We start from the raw sequence: 17,027 nt of genomic DNA on the forward strand, positions 1-17,027 counted from the left end.
TGTTCATAGGATTTGTCGACCCGGAAAAAGCGTTCGACAATGTAAAATGATGCAAAATGTTCGAAATTCTGAGAAAAGAAGGGGTAAGCTACAGAGAGAGACGGGTCATATACAATATATACAACAGCCAAGAGGGAATAATAAGAGTGGACGACCAAGAACGAAGTGCTCGTATTAAAAAGGGTGTAAGACGAGAATGTAGCCTTTCGCCCCTACTTTTCAATCCGCACATTGAGGAAGCATGATGGAAATAAAGGAAAAGTTCAGAAGTGGAATTAAAATTAAAGGTGAAAGGATATCAATGATTGATTTCGCTGATGACATTGCTATCCTGAGTGAAAGTTAAGAAGAATTACATGATCTGCTGAACGGAATGGTCTAATGAGTACACAGATGGATTTAGAGTAAATCGAAGAAAGACGAAGGTAATGAGAAGTAATAGAAATGAGAACAGCGGGAATCTTAACATGACGAAGTAGATGAAGTTGGGCATTCCTGGCCAAGAGAAGTTTACTAATATCAAACATCGGTCTTAATTTGAGGAAGAAATTTCTGAGAATGTACATCTGGAGTGCAGCATTGTGTGGTAGTGAAACACGGACAGTGGGAAAAACGGAACAGAGAGAATCGAAGAATTTGAGATGTGGTGCTATAGACGAATGTTGAAAATTAGGTGGACTGATAAGGTCAGGAATGAGGAGGTTCTACGCAGAATCGTAGAGGAAAGGAATATGTGGGACACACTGATAAGGAGAAGGGACATCTGTTAAGACGTGAGGGATTGACTTGCATGGTACTAGAGGGAGCTGTAGAGGACAAAAACTGTAGAGGAAGACAGAGTTTGGAATACATCCAGCAAATAATTGAGGACGTCGGTTGCAGGTGCTACCTTGACAAAAAGACGTTAGCACAGGAGAAGAATTCGGGGGGGACTGCATCAAACCAGTCAAAAACAGTAACTGTCTTTCTTAATTATTGTAACAGCAGCGACAGTCCTCTCAGATGATACGTTTTCAGTTAACTCACGATGGCCAAAGGAGAGACGAAGTGAAGAGAAGGCTCACTCACAATGGCAAGAAATGCATTTTTGAAAAGGAGTAGTTTGCTAACCTGAATATAAATTACTGCGCTACAAGTATCTTCTGATGGTTTTTGTATGGACTGTAACCTTGCGGAGAAGCGAAATTTGAACGATAAACAGTTCAAAGAACTGAAGCTTCTGAAATGTAATGCTGTAGAATAATTCTGGAGATCAGCTCGGCAAATCGTATAACTACATGAATAGGTACTAAATCGAACTGACACTTATAACACAACTTGACTAAAAGGGGGCAACGGTTTACAAAGTGCATCCTGACACATCAAGGAATCATCAGTTTCTTATTCGAGGAACTGAGGGAAGGTTTAAATTGTAGAGGATGACCAAGACTTGAATACAGTAAGCAGATTAAAATGTATGTAATTCCAGTAGCTACACAGTGTTATAGAGGCTTGCATAGGAGAGTGTGGAGAATTGCATCAAACCATTTTTCCAACAGAAGACCACGACAACAAAAATCAAAACCGAACCAGACTGTCAGCCGTAAGTCCGTTTCTATGGTGAACTGAAATGTGATTGCTGTTCACCTGTGAATCTACGAAGCAACCTAAGACAACTGTGAATTTGAGGATCTCAATCTGAACCTTTTAAAATGATATCACAATATCTTTCCACTCTTGACGTTTTTATTTCTCTTATTGCTTGCGTGTACTCATTGCTATGCTTTTAAGGGTGCATAGCTCAGTCGGTACAAACGGGTTTCTTGTAGGATCACATCGTTTTCCGCCTGACTGTTTGTCTGTTCTGCTGTTAAAAACCTTTTTCTGTGGACGGCAGACGTATGAAGTAGAAATTTAGGTAACATACTGTGGCCTACGGTCTCTTGGTTGTATACGAAAGAAGCTTCAGCATCAGCGCAGTCAAAAGACATGGCCATTTTTGTGGCATACTTTGATAATCGCTAACTTACTCATCAAAACGTCTAGTCTATTTTCCGTTGGCGTAGAGTCATGAAATTGGGCAAAAACTATGATTTTACAGCCAACTAAAGACAAAAATCGGAAAAAAATTTGTTTGTAATATATTATCACAATGTCTGTGCGTCCCTCTGTTAAGAACATTTTTCCTCAGTAAGCAGTAGACAACACTACTGGCCATTAAAATTGCTACACCAAGAAGAAATGCAGATGATAAACGGGTATTCATTGGACAAATATATTATACTAGAACTGACATGTGATTACATTTTCACTCAATTTGGGTGCATAGATCCTGAGAAATCAGTACCCAGAACAACCACCTCTGGCCGTAATAACGGCCTTGATACGCCTGGGCATTGAGTCAAACAGAACTTGGATGGCCTGTACAGGTACAGCTGCCCATGCAGCTACAACACGATACCACAGTTCATCAAGAGTAGTGACTGTCGTATTGTGACGAGTCTGTTTCTCGGCCACCATTGACCAGACGTTTTCAATTGGTGAGAGATCTGGAGAATGTGCTGGCCAGGGCAGCAGTCGAACATTTTCTGTATCCAGAAAGGCCCGTACAGGACCTGCAACATGCGGTCGTGCATTATCCTGCTGTAATGTAGGGTTGGGGTTGAATGAAGGGTAAAGCCACGGGTCGTAACACATCTGAAATGTAACGTCCACTGTTCAAAGTGCCGTCATTGCGAACAAGAGGTGACCGAGACGTGTAACCAATGGCATCCCATACCATCACGCCTCGTGATACGCCAGTATAGCGATGACGAATACACGCTTCCAATGTGCGTTCACCGCGATGTCGCCAAACACGGATGCTGTAAACAGAACCTAGATTCATCCGAAAAATGACTTTTGCCATTCGTGCACCCAGGTTGGTCGTTTAGTACTCCATCGCAGGCGCTCCTGTCTGTGATGCAGTGTCAAGGGTAACCGCAGTCATGGTCTCCGAGCTGATAGTCCATGCTGCTGCAAACGTCGTCGAACTGTTCGTGCAGATGGTTGTTGTCTTGCAAACGTCCCCATCTGTTAACTCAGGGATCGAGACGTGGCTGCACGATCCATTACAGCCATGCGGATAAGATGCCTGTCATCTCGACTGCTAGTGATACGAGGCCGTTGGGACCCAGCACGGCGTTCCGTATTAACCTCCTGAACCCACAGATTCCATATTCTGCTAATAGTCATTGGATTTCGACCAACGCGAGCAGCAATGTCGCGATACGATAAACCGCAATTGCGATAGGCTACAATCCGACCTTTATCAGAGTCGGAACGTGATGGTACGCATTTCTCCTCCTTGCACGAGGCATCACAACAACGTTTCACCAGGCAACGCCGGTCAACTGCTGTTTGTGTGTGAGAAATCGGTTGGAAACTTTCCTCATGTCAGCACGCTGTAGGTGTCGCCACCGGCACCAACCTTGTGTGAATGCTCTGAAAAGCTAATCATTTGCATATCACAGCATCTTCTACCTGTCGGTTAAATTATGAGTCACATACTAACGTTTGCAGTCTGTTGTCACTGTAGCAAATTGAAGCTTCTAAGTTAATGCAATCAAAAGAGACGGCGATCTATGCCACGCATTTTGATACTGGCAAACTCACTCATCGGGGTACCTGCCGTCGATCTAGAATCATGAAATTTGGCAAGAAACAAGATTTCATAGTAAAAATAAAGGAAAAAATCCGAATATTGTTAATCTGGAATCATATCACACGAACAAAATATTTTTTGTCTTTTGTTTCCGACTGTCTATCTGTCCGCCTATTAAGACCCCTTTTTCTCATAAACTGATAAACGTATCACGTTGAAAATTTATGTCAAATAATAAGGTCTGTGGCCTCTTGGTGGTATAAGGAACTTAAGTTTCTAAGTCAACGCAGCGAAAATATGCGAGCATTCATGTCACGTATTCTGGTATTCGGAAACTCACTCATCAAAATCTATGGGGTACCTCTCGTTGACCAAGAATCACGAAATTTGGCCAAGAAAAACGTTTCACAGTATAAATAAAGGGGAAATCCGGAAATTGTCAGTTTGTAACTGTATGAGACGAAAAAATATTTCTTTTGTTATTTATTATCCGACTTCAAAATCAAAATTAAAATATCCTCGAATGTCTTGAAATTCTAAGAAACGATCGATGTCTTGCCAGTATGATTGTCGGTAATAAGCAAAAATCGTAGTGATTCTCGATTATGTGATGGATGAACTGTCTAAATAGTAATTAAGTGTGTATGGAACGCTCAGAGCGTGAGTTCTACTCGCACGTAACAAAGTTTTACACCGCCTTTAAAAATGGAGAAACTGATAACGTAGACAATCTTAGAACTTTTTCTACGCCATCAGTGTTTGCTTAAGTTATTGAAAAAATGTTGGACCATTATGGAATACGGGGAGTAGCTAAAAGTTGGTTCACCTCTTACCTTACCAACAGACAGTAAAAGGTCGTTATCTACATGCTAAGAATGACTATGATGCGGGGTGTGAGTGGGGCATAGTCAAATGGGGGGGGTGCCCCACGGATCAATGCAGGGGCTTCTCCTGTTCCTTATTTATATAAATGATACGCCCACTAGTATTACAGATTATTCTAAAAGATTTATGTTTGCTGATGACACTGGCTTGGTAGTAAAGGATGTTGAGTGCAAAATTAGCACTGTTTCAAATAGCGCAGTTCATGACGTTACTTTATGGCTTGTAGAAAATAAATTAACGCTAATCATAGTAAGACTCAGTTTTTACATTTTCTGATACACAGTTCAACAAAACCCGACGTTTTAATTTCACAGATTGGGCATATGATTATTGTGACTGAACAGTTCAAATTCCTTGGTGTTAAAACAGATAGTAAATTGACGTCGAAAGCCTACGTTCAGAATCTTGTTCAAAGACTTAATGCTGCCATTTTACTATAAGAACAGTACCTGAAGTAAGTGATGTTCGATACGAAAAGTAGTCTACTTTGGTTATTTTCATTCGCTTATTTCGTATGGTATTACATTTTGAAGTAACTCTTCTCATTTTCAAAGGATAATTCCGGCTCAGAAACGGTCGGCTCGGGCAATAGGTGGTGTAAGTTCGCGAATCTCTTGTCGACCCCTGTTCACTAGGTTGGCTGTTCTGACATTGTCCTTTCACTGTATATATTCCTTACTATCGTAAGGTTATTCCGAAGAACTAGCAGCTTACACTGAGTTAATACTAGGCAGAAATTCAATCTGCATTTGGATTCCATTTCCTTGACTCTTGTGCAGAAAGGTATGCAGCATACTGCTGCATCCATTTTCAGTAAGCTACCACAACAATTCAAAAATCTTGACAACAGTCCACGAGCTTTCAATTTGAAGCTGAAGAATTCCCTCATGGGTCAATCCTTCTATTGTGTCGAGGAGTTCCTGTGTTATACTGTTGACTGCGTTTACATAAACTTATGACTTGTCTTATTTTGGTTTCATAAACATTTTATTTTGTCTGTTATTGCTTTCATGTTGTAATTTCATCTACTGACACGTCCCATGACCTTCGAGATTTGCTCCTCTATTTGGTTCTACGGAACTAGATGTGTCAAATAAAAAATAAAATAACATGGCTACATGTATATAAAGACTGTAGGCCTAATGCATGAAGAAATCAGCTGGGGATCCCAAAAGACTGGCATCGTTAATGATGATGACTCGTCAGGAATAAGTACAGCTATGATATCAGTTATATTACTGTCACTGTTATCAGTGACATTTCCAGCCAAATTGATCGACAAATCTCGTCGAGAATATTAAGCAGCTGGTAACAAAGTATAAGTCTCGGAGTAGTCTTTGTCGATCTGTATAACATTCCAAACACTCGTGAGAGACCGTTTCAATAAAGATACGGGCGCTATAAATTTCAGCACGAATAGTAGAAGAAGCTGCTGCTACCACAGCTCGCACTTTTCTGGACTCCGAGAAGGGACGGACGGTGGTCGGTGGGCCGTAATCACCTGTCACTGCATTCGGCGACCGCCCCATTGACAACACTCAGCTGCCCTTGAAGGGGTACTCCGGAGGGTCTGTAGATTTTTTCTTGGTTGGCCTACGACTTGTCAGGCATGTTATTAGGGACTGTTTGCGTTAGGGGCGGCTACACGCAAGGTGACAATTGTTTGAGGTCAGGAGGCGATTAGACGCCCCTAGTACCTGCCTGGCCCCCATGTTATTCGGAGAGGGATTCCACCTGACCCCAAAGAACCACACAACGTCCGTTTAAACAAGATACCACAAGACTCGATATGCTATTGTCACTAGGACTGTATCAGTGACAGAAAAATTTCTATTATTTACTTCACAATTTAATTTTCCAAGCTTTTCTTCTCTTACCATTTGATTGCATTATCTCATATGCATTTCTTATGTTCGACTTATAAAATTACCACATCGCTTTGAGGTCCTGGACAACTTTTATCGACGCTACTTGGTGACAGCTCAACTGACAAATATTTCGTGTTATCTGTAAGTAGTTTTCAGTATTTAAAAGTACTTTTGAACCGGAGTGCCTACTGATTCATAACCAAATCAACTCACTTACAAGCGTGTGTGACAGTAATCTACATCTTCATCTACATATATACTCCGCAAGCCACCCAACGGTGTGTGGCGGAGGGCACTTTATGTGCCACTGTCATTACCTCACTTTCCTGTTCCAGTCGCGTATGGTTCGCGGGAAGAACGACTACCGGAAAGCCTCCGTGCGCGCTAGAATCTCTCTAATTTTACATTCGTGATCTGCTCGGTAGGTATAAGTATGGGCAAGCAATATATTCGATACCTCATCCAGAAACGCACCCTCTCGAAACCTGGACAGCAAGCTACACCGCGATGCAGAGCGTCTCTCTTGCAGAGTCTGACACTTGAGTTTGCTAAACATCTCCGTAACGCTATCACGTTTACCATATAACCCTGTGACGAAACGCGCCGCTCTTCTTTTGATATTCTCTATCTCCTCCGTCAACCCTACCTCGTACGGATCCCACACTGATGAGCAATACTCAAGTATAGGCCGAACGAGTGTTTTGTAAGCCACCTCCTTTGTTGATGGACTACATTTTCTAAGGACTCTCCCAATGAATCTCAACCTGGCACCCGCCTTACCGACAATTAATTTTATACGATCGTTACACTTCAAATCGTTCCGCACGCATAGTCCCAGATATTTTACAGAAGAAACTGCTACCAGTGTTTCTTCCGCTATCATATAATCATACAATAAAGGATCCTTCTTTCTATGTATTCGCAATACATTACATTAGTCTATGTTAAGGATCAGTTGCCACTCCCTGCACCAAGTGCCTATCCGCTGCAGATCTTCCCGCATTTCGCTGCAATTTTCTAATGCTGCAACTTCTCTGTATACTACAGCATCATCTGCGAAAAGCCGCATGGAACTTCCGACACTATCTACTAGGTCATTTATATATATTGTGAAAAGCAATTGTTCCATAACACTCCCCTGTGGCACGCCAGAGGTCACTTTAACGTCTGTAGACGTCTCTCCATTGAGAACAACATCCTGTGTTCTGTTTGCTAAAAACTCTTCAGTCCAGCCACACAGCTGGTCTGATATTCCGTAGGCTCTTCCTTTGTTTATCGGGCGACAGTGCAGAACTGTATCAAAAGCCTTCCGGAAGTCAAGGAAAATGGCACCTACCTGGGAGCCTGTATCTAATATTTTCTGGGTCTCATGAACAAATAAAGCGAATTGGGTCTCACACGATCGCTGTTTCCGGAATCCATGTTGATTCCTACAGAGTAGATTCTGGGTTTCCAGAAATGACATGATACGCGGGCAAAAACGTGTTCTAAAATTCTACAACAGATCGATGTTAGAGATATAGGTCTATAGTTTTGCGCATCTGCTCGACGACCCTTCTTGAAGTCTGGGACTACCTGTGCTCTTTTCCAATCATTTGGAACCTTCCGTTCCTCTAGAGACTTGCGGAACACGGCTGTTAGAAGGGGGGCAAGTTCTTTTGCGTAATCTGTATAGAATCGAATTGGCATCCCGTCAGGTCCAGTAGATTTCCTCTGTTGAGTGATTTCAGTTGCTCTTCTATTCCTTGGGCACTTATTTTGATGTCAGCCATTTTTTCGTTCGTGCGGGGATTTAGAGAAGGAACTGCCGTGTGGTCTTCCTCTGTGAAACACCTTTGGTGAAGGGTGTTTAGTATTTCAGCTTTACGCGTGTCATCCTCTGTTTCATTGCCATCATCATCCCAGAGTGTCTGGATTTGCTGTTTCGAGCCACTTACTGATTTAGCGTAATACCAGAACTTCCTAGGATTTTCTGTCAAGTCGGTACATAGAATTTTACTTTCGAATTCACTGAACGCTTCACGCATAGCCCTCCTTACGCTAACTTTGACATCGTTTAGCTTATGTTTGTCTGAGAGGTTTTGGCTGCGTTTAAACTTTCAGTGAAGATCTCTTTGCTTTCGCAGTAGTTTCCTAACTTTGTTGTTGAACCACGGTGGGTTTTTCCCGTCCCTCACAGTTTTACTCGGCACGTACCTGTCTAAAACGCATTTTACGATTGCCTTGAAGTTTTTCCATAAACACTCAACATTGCTAGTGTCGGAACAGAAATTTTCGTTTCGATCTGTTAGGTAGTCTGAAATCTGCCTTCTATTACTCTTGCTAAACAGATAAACCTTCCTCCCTTTTTTTATATTCCTATTTACTTCCATATTCAGCGATGCTGAAACGGCCTTATGATCACTGATTCCCTGTTCTGCGCTTACAGAGTCGAAAAGTTCGGGTCTGTTTGTTATCTGTAGGTCCAAGATGTTATCTCCACGAGTCGTTTCTCTGTTTAATTGCTCGAGGTAATTTTCGGATAGTGCACTCAGTATAATGTCACTCGATGCTCTGTCCCTACCACCCGTGCTAAACATCTGAGTGTCCCATTCTATATCTGGTAAATTGAAATCTCCACCTAAGACCATAACATGCTGAGAAAATTTATGTGAAATGTATTCCAGATTTTCTCTCAGTTGTTTTGCCACTAATGCTGCTGAGTCGGGAGGACGGTAAAAGGAGCCAATTATTAACCTAGCTCGGTTGTTGAGTGTAACCTCCACCCATAATAATTCACAGGAACTATCCACTTCTACTTCACTAAAGGATGAACTACTACTAACAGCGACAGACACGCCACCACCGGTTGCATGCAATCTATCCTTTCTACACACCGTCTGTGCATTTGTAAAAATTTCGGCAGAATTGATCTCTGGCTTCAGCCAGCTTTCTGTACCTATAACGATTTCAGCTTCGGTGCTTTCTATCAGCGCTTGGAGTTCCGGTTCCTTACCAACCTAGCTTCGACAGTTTGCTATAATACCGATAGCTGCTTGCTCCCCGCATGTCCTGACTTTGCCCCGCACCCTTTGAGGCTGTTGCCCTTTCTGTACTTGCCCGAGGCCATCTAACCTAAAAAACCGCCTAGTCCACGCCACACAACCCCTGCTACCCGTGTAGCCGCTTGCTGCGTGTAGTGGACTCCTGACCTATCCAGCGGAACCCGAAACCCCACCACCCTATGGCGCAAGTCGAGGAAACAGCAGCCCACACGGTCGCAGAACCGTCTCAGCCTCTGATTCAGACCCTCCACTCGGCTCTGTACCAAAGGTCTATAGTCAGTCCTGTCGACGATGCTGCAGATGGTGAGCTCTGCTTTCATCCCGCTAGCGAGACTGGCAGTCTTCACCAAATCAGATAAGCGCCGGAAGCCAGAGAGGATTTCCTCCGATCCATAGCGACACACATCATTGGTGTCGACATGAGCAACGACCTGCAGATGGGTGCACTCTGTACTGTTCATGGCATCCGGAAGGACCCTTTCCACATCTGGAATGACTCTTCCCGGTATGCAGACGGTGTGCACATTGGTTTACTTGACTGCAACCAAAATGAGAGTCAGAAATTGAGATACGATCTTAAGAACTTGAATTATAGTCCTAAAGAAATTGTCTACCATTTATTTTATAACGTCTACTGTTTAAGCCAAACGTTGTGACTATATAGACAGTAGTGGGTCCTGATAGAAGTTATATCCCACGGTAATTGATTTCTGAGCTTTGAGGCATTACATGCGATCTCGTCAGAAAGGCAGTGTCAGCTATAAGGCAGACCATTAGTTGAAATCCCCTTTCTTTCGCTCGTTTTTGTTTAGATAGTACTGAGAAAATGGTTCAAAAGGCTCTGAGCACTATGGGACTTAACTTCTGAGGTCATCAATCCCCTAGAACTGAGAACTACTTAAACCTAACTAACCTAAGGACATCACACACATCCATGCCCGAGGCAGGATTCGAATCTGCGACCGTAGCGATCGCGCGGTTCCAGACTGGAGCGCCCAGAACCGCTCGACCACCCCGGCCGGCATCGTTCTGAGAAGATATAGTAAGTACTGTAGGCATAAATTCCAGTTTCCCATTTACAAGACTCGGCAATTGAAGATCAGCTAATGTTCGCAATAAGGTCTTCCTAAGACATTCAGTGCGCTGGTGGCCGTAACTAGACCATCGATTTTGGCGGCGTAGCGAAGGTGTAGGAGGCATGGCTACGCTAGCTTTGCTCATTTGTCGACGCGGCATGCAGCAACTGTACTTTTCTGAAGTTTCGTTGCTTTCGCGGTCCGCTCTTCGGACGACACTACAGAAACATATTGTTCGACATTCAATTTTGAAGAGCATGACTCTAAATTTGTAGGTGACGTTTAGCAAACAGCGTTGTCCGCTCTGGCACCAATAGTGGCTGTAACCCCGTGGGGAGTCGACACAAATTGGGCTCGGATGACAGATTTGGGTACAGCTCGGGCAGCATGCTGTCTTGCATCAAATTGTTGAAAGGTTACGTCATGATGACCTCCAAAATGGTTTACAGTCATCAGTTTTTATTTAGCGTATGGCTAATACAGACATATCATGAAATTACATATACATATGTACATATTAACACACAAGAAACTTAAGTTTGTCTTTACAACTGAATATCCAGTCCTTCAATCCAGTGCACTGCATCTGGAGTTGCTAGCAGGAAGTCCTCTTTGGCGCCGTGATAGGCTCGAATCCTGCATTCACTGACAATGTGGTGAACAGTCTGGTATGGAGCCCCGCAGTCACAAGCTGAATCAGGCAGCTTCTTCCACTTAAAGAGAGCATCCCTGCATCGCCCATGGCTGGTACGGATTCTGTTGAGAGTAGACCAGGTCTTGCGTGGTAAGTCGAATCCACTTGGAAGTTTAGCACCTGAGAAGATGTTATGCAGGTGCACATCTGTCACTGCTTCCCACCGACCTTTCCATTCTTCAAGAGGTTTGAAATTCTTAGCAACCATGTCAGCAGCATCGCACAGAGTTGTGATTTCAGTCCCTTGCGATTTAAAAGTGGCAGGTCGCTATGCACGGCTAGGTTAGAATTCCTGGAGATCTTGTGGAATTCTCTCATAAGGGCAGTACATCTGCGTAGATCAGGAGGCATTATACCGGTTAACAGTGGAAGCCAATAAACTGGAGTATATCTGATTGTGCCAGATATTATGCGCATTGTCGTATTCAGCTGGGTATCAACAAGCCTTGTATGATGACTATTCATCCAAACAGGTGCACAATACTCAGCACTTGAGTATACCAAGCCCAGAGCTGAAGTTCGCAGGGTGGTTGCTTAAGATCCCCAGGTAGTTCCGCATAGCTTATGGAGGATGTTGTTTCGAGTCCTCAGCTTTTGATCTAAGTTAAGAAGGTGTTGTTTGAAGCATAGTGTACGATCCAGGATGACACCAAGATATTTTGGGTTCCAATTGTGACGAAGAATTCTGCCTCTGAAACTTACCCCCAGTTTTACGTCATCAGTATTACCACGTCTCAAACGTATCGAATGCTGTCCAAATTATCTGCTTTACGAACCAGAGCTGAGAATGTCGTGTACCCAAAAGCAACCAATACATTTACATCAGGTGCAAGGGCAATTAGATGATGACGCATACAGTCTGACAACGTTTGTTCCTCTCGAAGCCTCCACACATGGATACACCCAACGTGAAACTGAAAGCAGAAATCGGACTCATCTGAAAGGCGATGTGGTCTCAATCATGTGTCCAGTGTTGTCATCGGGATCGCCTCTCCCTGCCGTCGCATCACGGGATTCTGCGACAATGGTCTCCATGTTTACAGTCCGTTGTGTTCCAGACGACATCATCACACATTCAGTGTGGGTACTTTTCTTACTGCAAATAAGCCCATTCCTGACTCAAGGTAAGAGACGTATCAGTACCATTCTGCGCAGCCAAGCAAGCAATGCGTGTGTTGTCTCGGCCGCTAGATGCATGGGGCTCTCGAGATCATGCATGGCGTTGAGTAAGGCCTCCTGCACTCATAGATTCCATATTCGTAAGACAGTCGAGGGAGTCCTGCCAACGAGAGCAGTAACGTCGCGAAATAATAAGCCCCAACCTCGGTAGACCACAATCGTGCTACAAACACATGCCTCTTACACGAGGAATAACATGATATTCTCACAAACGAATAAAATTTAGTTGCGATTTCAGAATGTGAAATCTACTGCACAGTCTTTCCTTATCTGCACAATTTTGATGATATTACTTTTGCGTAATTGTTACGGTTGAACTAATATGCTAACAACGTGCATGTAAGTTACTGTCACGTAGTTTACTTCATGTGAACTTGACGTTTGTTATTTGCTGTCTTCGGAGCTTGTGTTCTTCACAGGATCAAAGCTGAGCGTTTCCTCATTGAATAAAGCGTTATACCTTGTTTTCCTTTTAAAAAAGAAAAAAGCTGCTACAAGACCTCTACCGGCGCAGTAAATACAATATATTATCCATAAAAGTGACACATAAAAGCTGTGATATGCGAAAGCCCATAATCCACGAAATTCGACTGGATACTGAAACTGTCGTCGAAAAAACTGAAATGCTGTCTCCCTTAGACTGAATTTATAGATAGTTTCAAGAGACCTCACAGGTATGCAAATCATTGAAGAAATCAAAGGCTACACACTGATACCGATATTCAAACCGTCAGCTGCTTATTTCCGTGTCAGACTTCCAGCCAACTTTCAAGGCTGACACACATAAACAGTATCACAGGGGTTATGACAATGATGATGAGAATGACACTACACTGCAAGAAATGTGTGAAGGCAACTACGTGAGCCATAAACATCACACGAAGCAGCCAGCGCCACCTAACAGTGGTTGATGTGGTTAACGCAGAATCGTTATAAACTTTCATATCTGCTTCCTGATGAACATTCAACACAAATTCGTTCTCTTGAACGAAACCCCAATATCGTTTTCTTCAAGTGGCTTCGACTTTTCGGAAACTACTAGAGAGGTAACTTCAAATGGCGCTTTCGCTCGTCGTCGGAAGGAGAGCGGTTCAAATCGGCAATTCATATCGTTTTTCGTGATTAATCTAAATCGCACAAGCGAAATTCCAGGCTGGCTCCATTGAAAAATGACAGAGCCCTGGTATCTTTTCCCATTATCATCATTATTATCTCATCATGGCCGTTTGCCATCGTACGACTGTGCAGGTGGTCTCCGAATGAGGTTACGATGTAACTGAGGCACTGAGTTTTGCAATTGAAAGGAATCGGTTCAAATGCAGTGCAGCAATCTCTGATTAGGTTCTTGGTAATTTCCGTAGATCAATTAATGCGAGTGGCTGAATAGTTCCTTTCGAGCTGAGGCTTTTGTTGGTGAAGATCTCATCGTCGATTAGTTGTTAAATCCTAAACATTCCTCCTTTATTTCTCTCTACTGCGTAACACGCTTTTGCTTGAGGCCTTTCAATTCTCCGTCTCTATCACTGCCTTCCCCATACCTTCCTTCGTTCTTCAACATGTTTCCCACGAAGAGCAAAGTGCGAAAGCGAGGTTGGCACCCTGCAACTAAACCTCAGGAAAGTTCAGTTGCTGCGTGCTGCACCGACAAATGAGCAACGTTGACGTAGCCACGTCTCCTACAGCTTCGCTACACCGAAACAATCGATGGTCTAGTGACGGCTGAACAGGGGAATGCTCGGTCCAGCTCGCAGTCGACGAAGACTACAACATAGTCTTAGACAGGCCACCAAAGCACTGAATGTGTTAGGAGAAACTTACTGCGAACGTTATGCTGGTTGATCTTCAAATGCCGAGTCTTGTAAATTTGTCTGTATTAAGTGCTACTTTAATATTCAGCGACAGCTGTAAATACTAAGAACATCCCTGTGGAAGTGGATTATACAAATTTAAGTCATATCTGCATTGTAATAAGTGAACAAATACTTTATACGTTGTAGTTCCGTTCACTCTCCTCTCAGAGAATGCGCCGTTGTGCAGGCTAGAGTATTTTCTTACAGGCACAACAGTTTCTAATTCAGGAATAAATAAACTTCTGTAGATTCACTAAATACATATTACAGTGTCAATCAACTGTCTTTTTGTTGAGTCATGTATGAGGCTAAAGAGGAATCGAGGAGGACAGCCAGAAACACAAGAGCAAAAGAAGCTAATATTTTCTTATTTATTTTGTGTCTATTTCACCTGGTAATATTTGGCCTTCAGACACTCTCTTACTTGTTTCTAGATACCCTTAGTGAGTATGCATTACGATACATAAGAATTCCACAAGTAATACACATATATAAAAAAGTTTTGCATCACCCCAGTTCCCAGAACTCTCGAAGATAGACGTTGACTGTGGATATTGTATCACAGACACAGTCCCTTTGTCTGTTCAGAGATGTCACTAAATCCGCCAAAAGATGTAAACAACCATGCATGAGCAGCGCCTATTAGACGGAGGGAGTCCGAGAGCCGATCAGTTCTAGTCATTCCACCAGGAAGGATGTATACGGCTCGTGTTGTCTGTAGTTCAACCATACCTAGACGACCAATACCTCGGTTCGATCGCGTCCGTATTGTTACTTTGAGCCAGGAAGGGCTCTCAACAAGGTAAGTGTCCATGAGTCTCGGACTGACCCAAAGCGATGTTGTTCGCACATTGAGGAGATACAGAGAGACAGGAAATGTCGATGGCATGCCTCGCTCAGGCCGCCCAAGGGCTACCACTGCAGTGGATGACCGCTACCTACGGATTATGGCTCGGAGGAACTCTGACAGAAACGCCACCATGTTGAATAATGCTTTTCGTGCAGCCACAGGACGTCGTGTTACGTCTCACATTGTGCGCAATAGGCTGCATGATGCGCAACAACATTGCGAATGGACCGCTCAGAATTGGCATCACGTTCTCTTCATCGATGAGTGTCGCATATGCCTTGAACCAGACAATAGTCGGAGACGTGTTTAGAGGCAAACTGGTCAGACTGAACGCCTTAGACACACTGTCCAGCGAGTGCAGCAAGGTGGAGTTTGCTTGCTGTTTTGGGGTGGCATTATGCGGGGTCAAGGAAGGCACCGTAACGTCTGTATGATATGTGAATGCCATTCTCCGACCGATAGCGCAACCGCATCGGCAGCATATTGACGAGGCATGGACGACAATTCGCGCCCCCATCGTGCATATCTTGTGAATGACTTCCTTCAGGATAGAAACATCGCTCGACTAGAGTGGCCAGCATGTTCTCCAGGCATGAACCCTATCGAACATGCCTGGGATAGATTGAAAAGGGCTGTTTATGGGCAACGTGACCCACCAACCACTCTGAGGGATCTACGCCGAATCGCCGTTGAGGAGTTCTACAATCTGGACGAACAGTGCCTTGGTGAACTTGTGGATAGTATGCCACGACGGATATAGGCATTCACCAATGCAAGAGGACGTGCTACTGGGTATAAGAAAAAAAATGGTTCAAATGGCTCTGAGCACTATGGGACTCAACTGCTGAGGTCATTAGTCCCCTAGAACTTAGAACTAGTTAAAACTAACTAACCTAAGGACATCACACACATCCATGCCCGAGGCAGGATCGAACCTGCGACCGTAGCGGTCTCGCGGTTCCAGACTGCAGCGCCAGATGGGTATAAGAGTTATCGATGTGTACAGCAACGTGGACCACCACCTCTGAAGGTCTCGCTGTATTTTGGTACAACATGCAATATGTGGTTTCCATGCGCAATGCAAAGGGCAGAAATGATTTTTATGCTGATCTCTATTCTAACTTTCTGTGCAGTTTCCGGAACTCACGGAACCGAGGTGATGCAAAACTTTTTTTGATTTGTGTATAATGTTCATAATAATGACAAGTAAATTACAGAATGTATAAAAAACCTATGTATTCAGAGGAGGAGTGGAAACTTTTTTGTGGCAAAGATGTCACAGGCGGACCTTTCTTGCTAGAGGTCCTTCAGTTTTCTGACACTCGGGATGTTCAGTGATGGTGCAGAAAGTGCCGTGTGATGAATGTTGTGTCAGAGATGTGACTAACATGTCGTCCGTTTACATTAATGCACAACTGCATCTGCATGCCAATGATTGTATAATAAGGTCAAAACAAACACATGTCTCACTAATAATGACTGCAGTTTCAAACGAGCAGCCAGCTGTTATTGACTATCAATAGACGTCTCCTAGACGAAACGCTTCACCTCCCCACACAAAAATAAATCTGAAGATGCGATGCTGGAGACCCGGCAACGGCCTTGCCGCAGTGGGTACACCGGTTCCCGTCAGATCACCGAAGTTAAGCGCTGTCGGGCGTGGCCGGCACATGGATGTGTGACCATCCGGGCCGCCATGCGCTGTTGCCATTTTTCGGGGTGCACTCAGCCTCGTGATGCCAATTGAGGAGCTACTCGACCGAATAGTAGCGGCTCCGGTCAAAGAAAACCATCACAACGACTGGGAGAGTGGTGTGCTGACCACACGCCCCTCCTATCCGCATCCTCATCTGAGGATGACACGGCGGTCGGATGGTCCCGATGGGCCACTTGTGGCCTGAAGACAGAGTGCTGCTGCTGCTGCGATGCTAGAGAACGAGATGACTACGGTTTAGTTCA

At 43.8% G+C, this 17,027-nt stretch overlaps 1 pseudogene; it reads left to right on the forward strand.

Annotated features, from left to right (window-relative positions):
- Positions 1-16,660: 16,660 nt before the first annotated feature.
- Positions 16,661-16,778, forward strand: LOC126253915 (5S ribosomal RNA; annotated as a pseudogene).
- The last annotated feature ends 249 nt before the right edge of the window (positions 16,779-17,027 follow it).

Source organism: Schistocerca nitens, chromosome 4, assembly GCF_023898315.1.
Source record: "Schistocerca nitens isolate TAMUIC-IGC-003100 chromosome 4, iqSchNite1.1, whole genome shotgun sequence".
NCBI classification, from domain to species: domain Eukaryota; kingdom Metazoa; phylum Arthropoda; class Insecta; order Orthoptera; family Acrididae; genus Schistocerca; species Schistocerca nitens.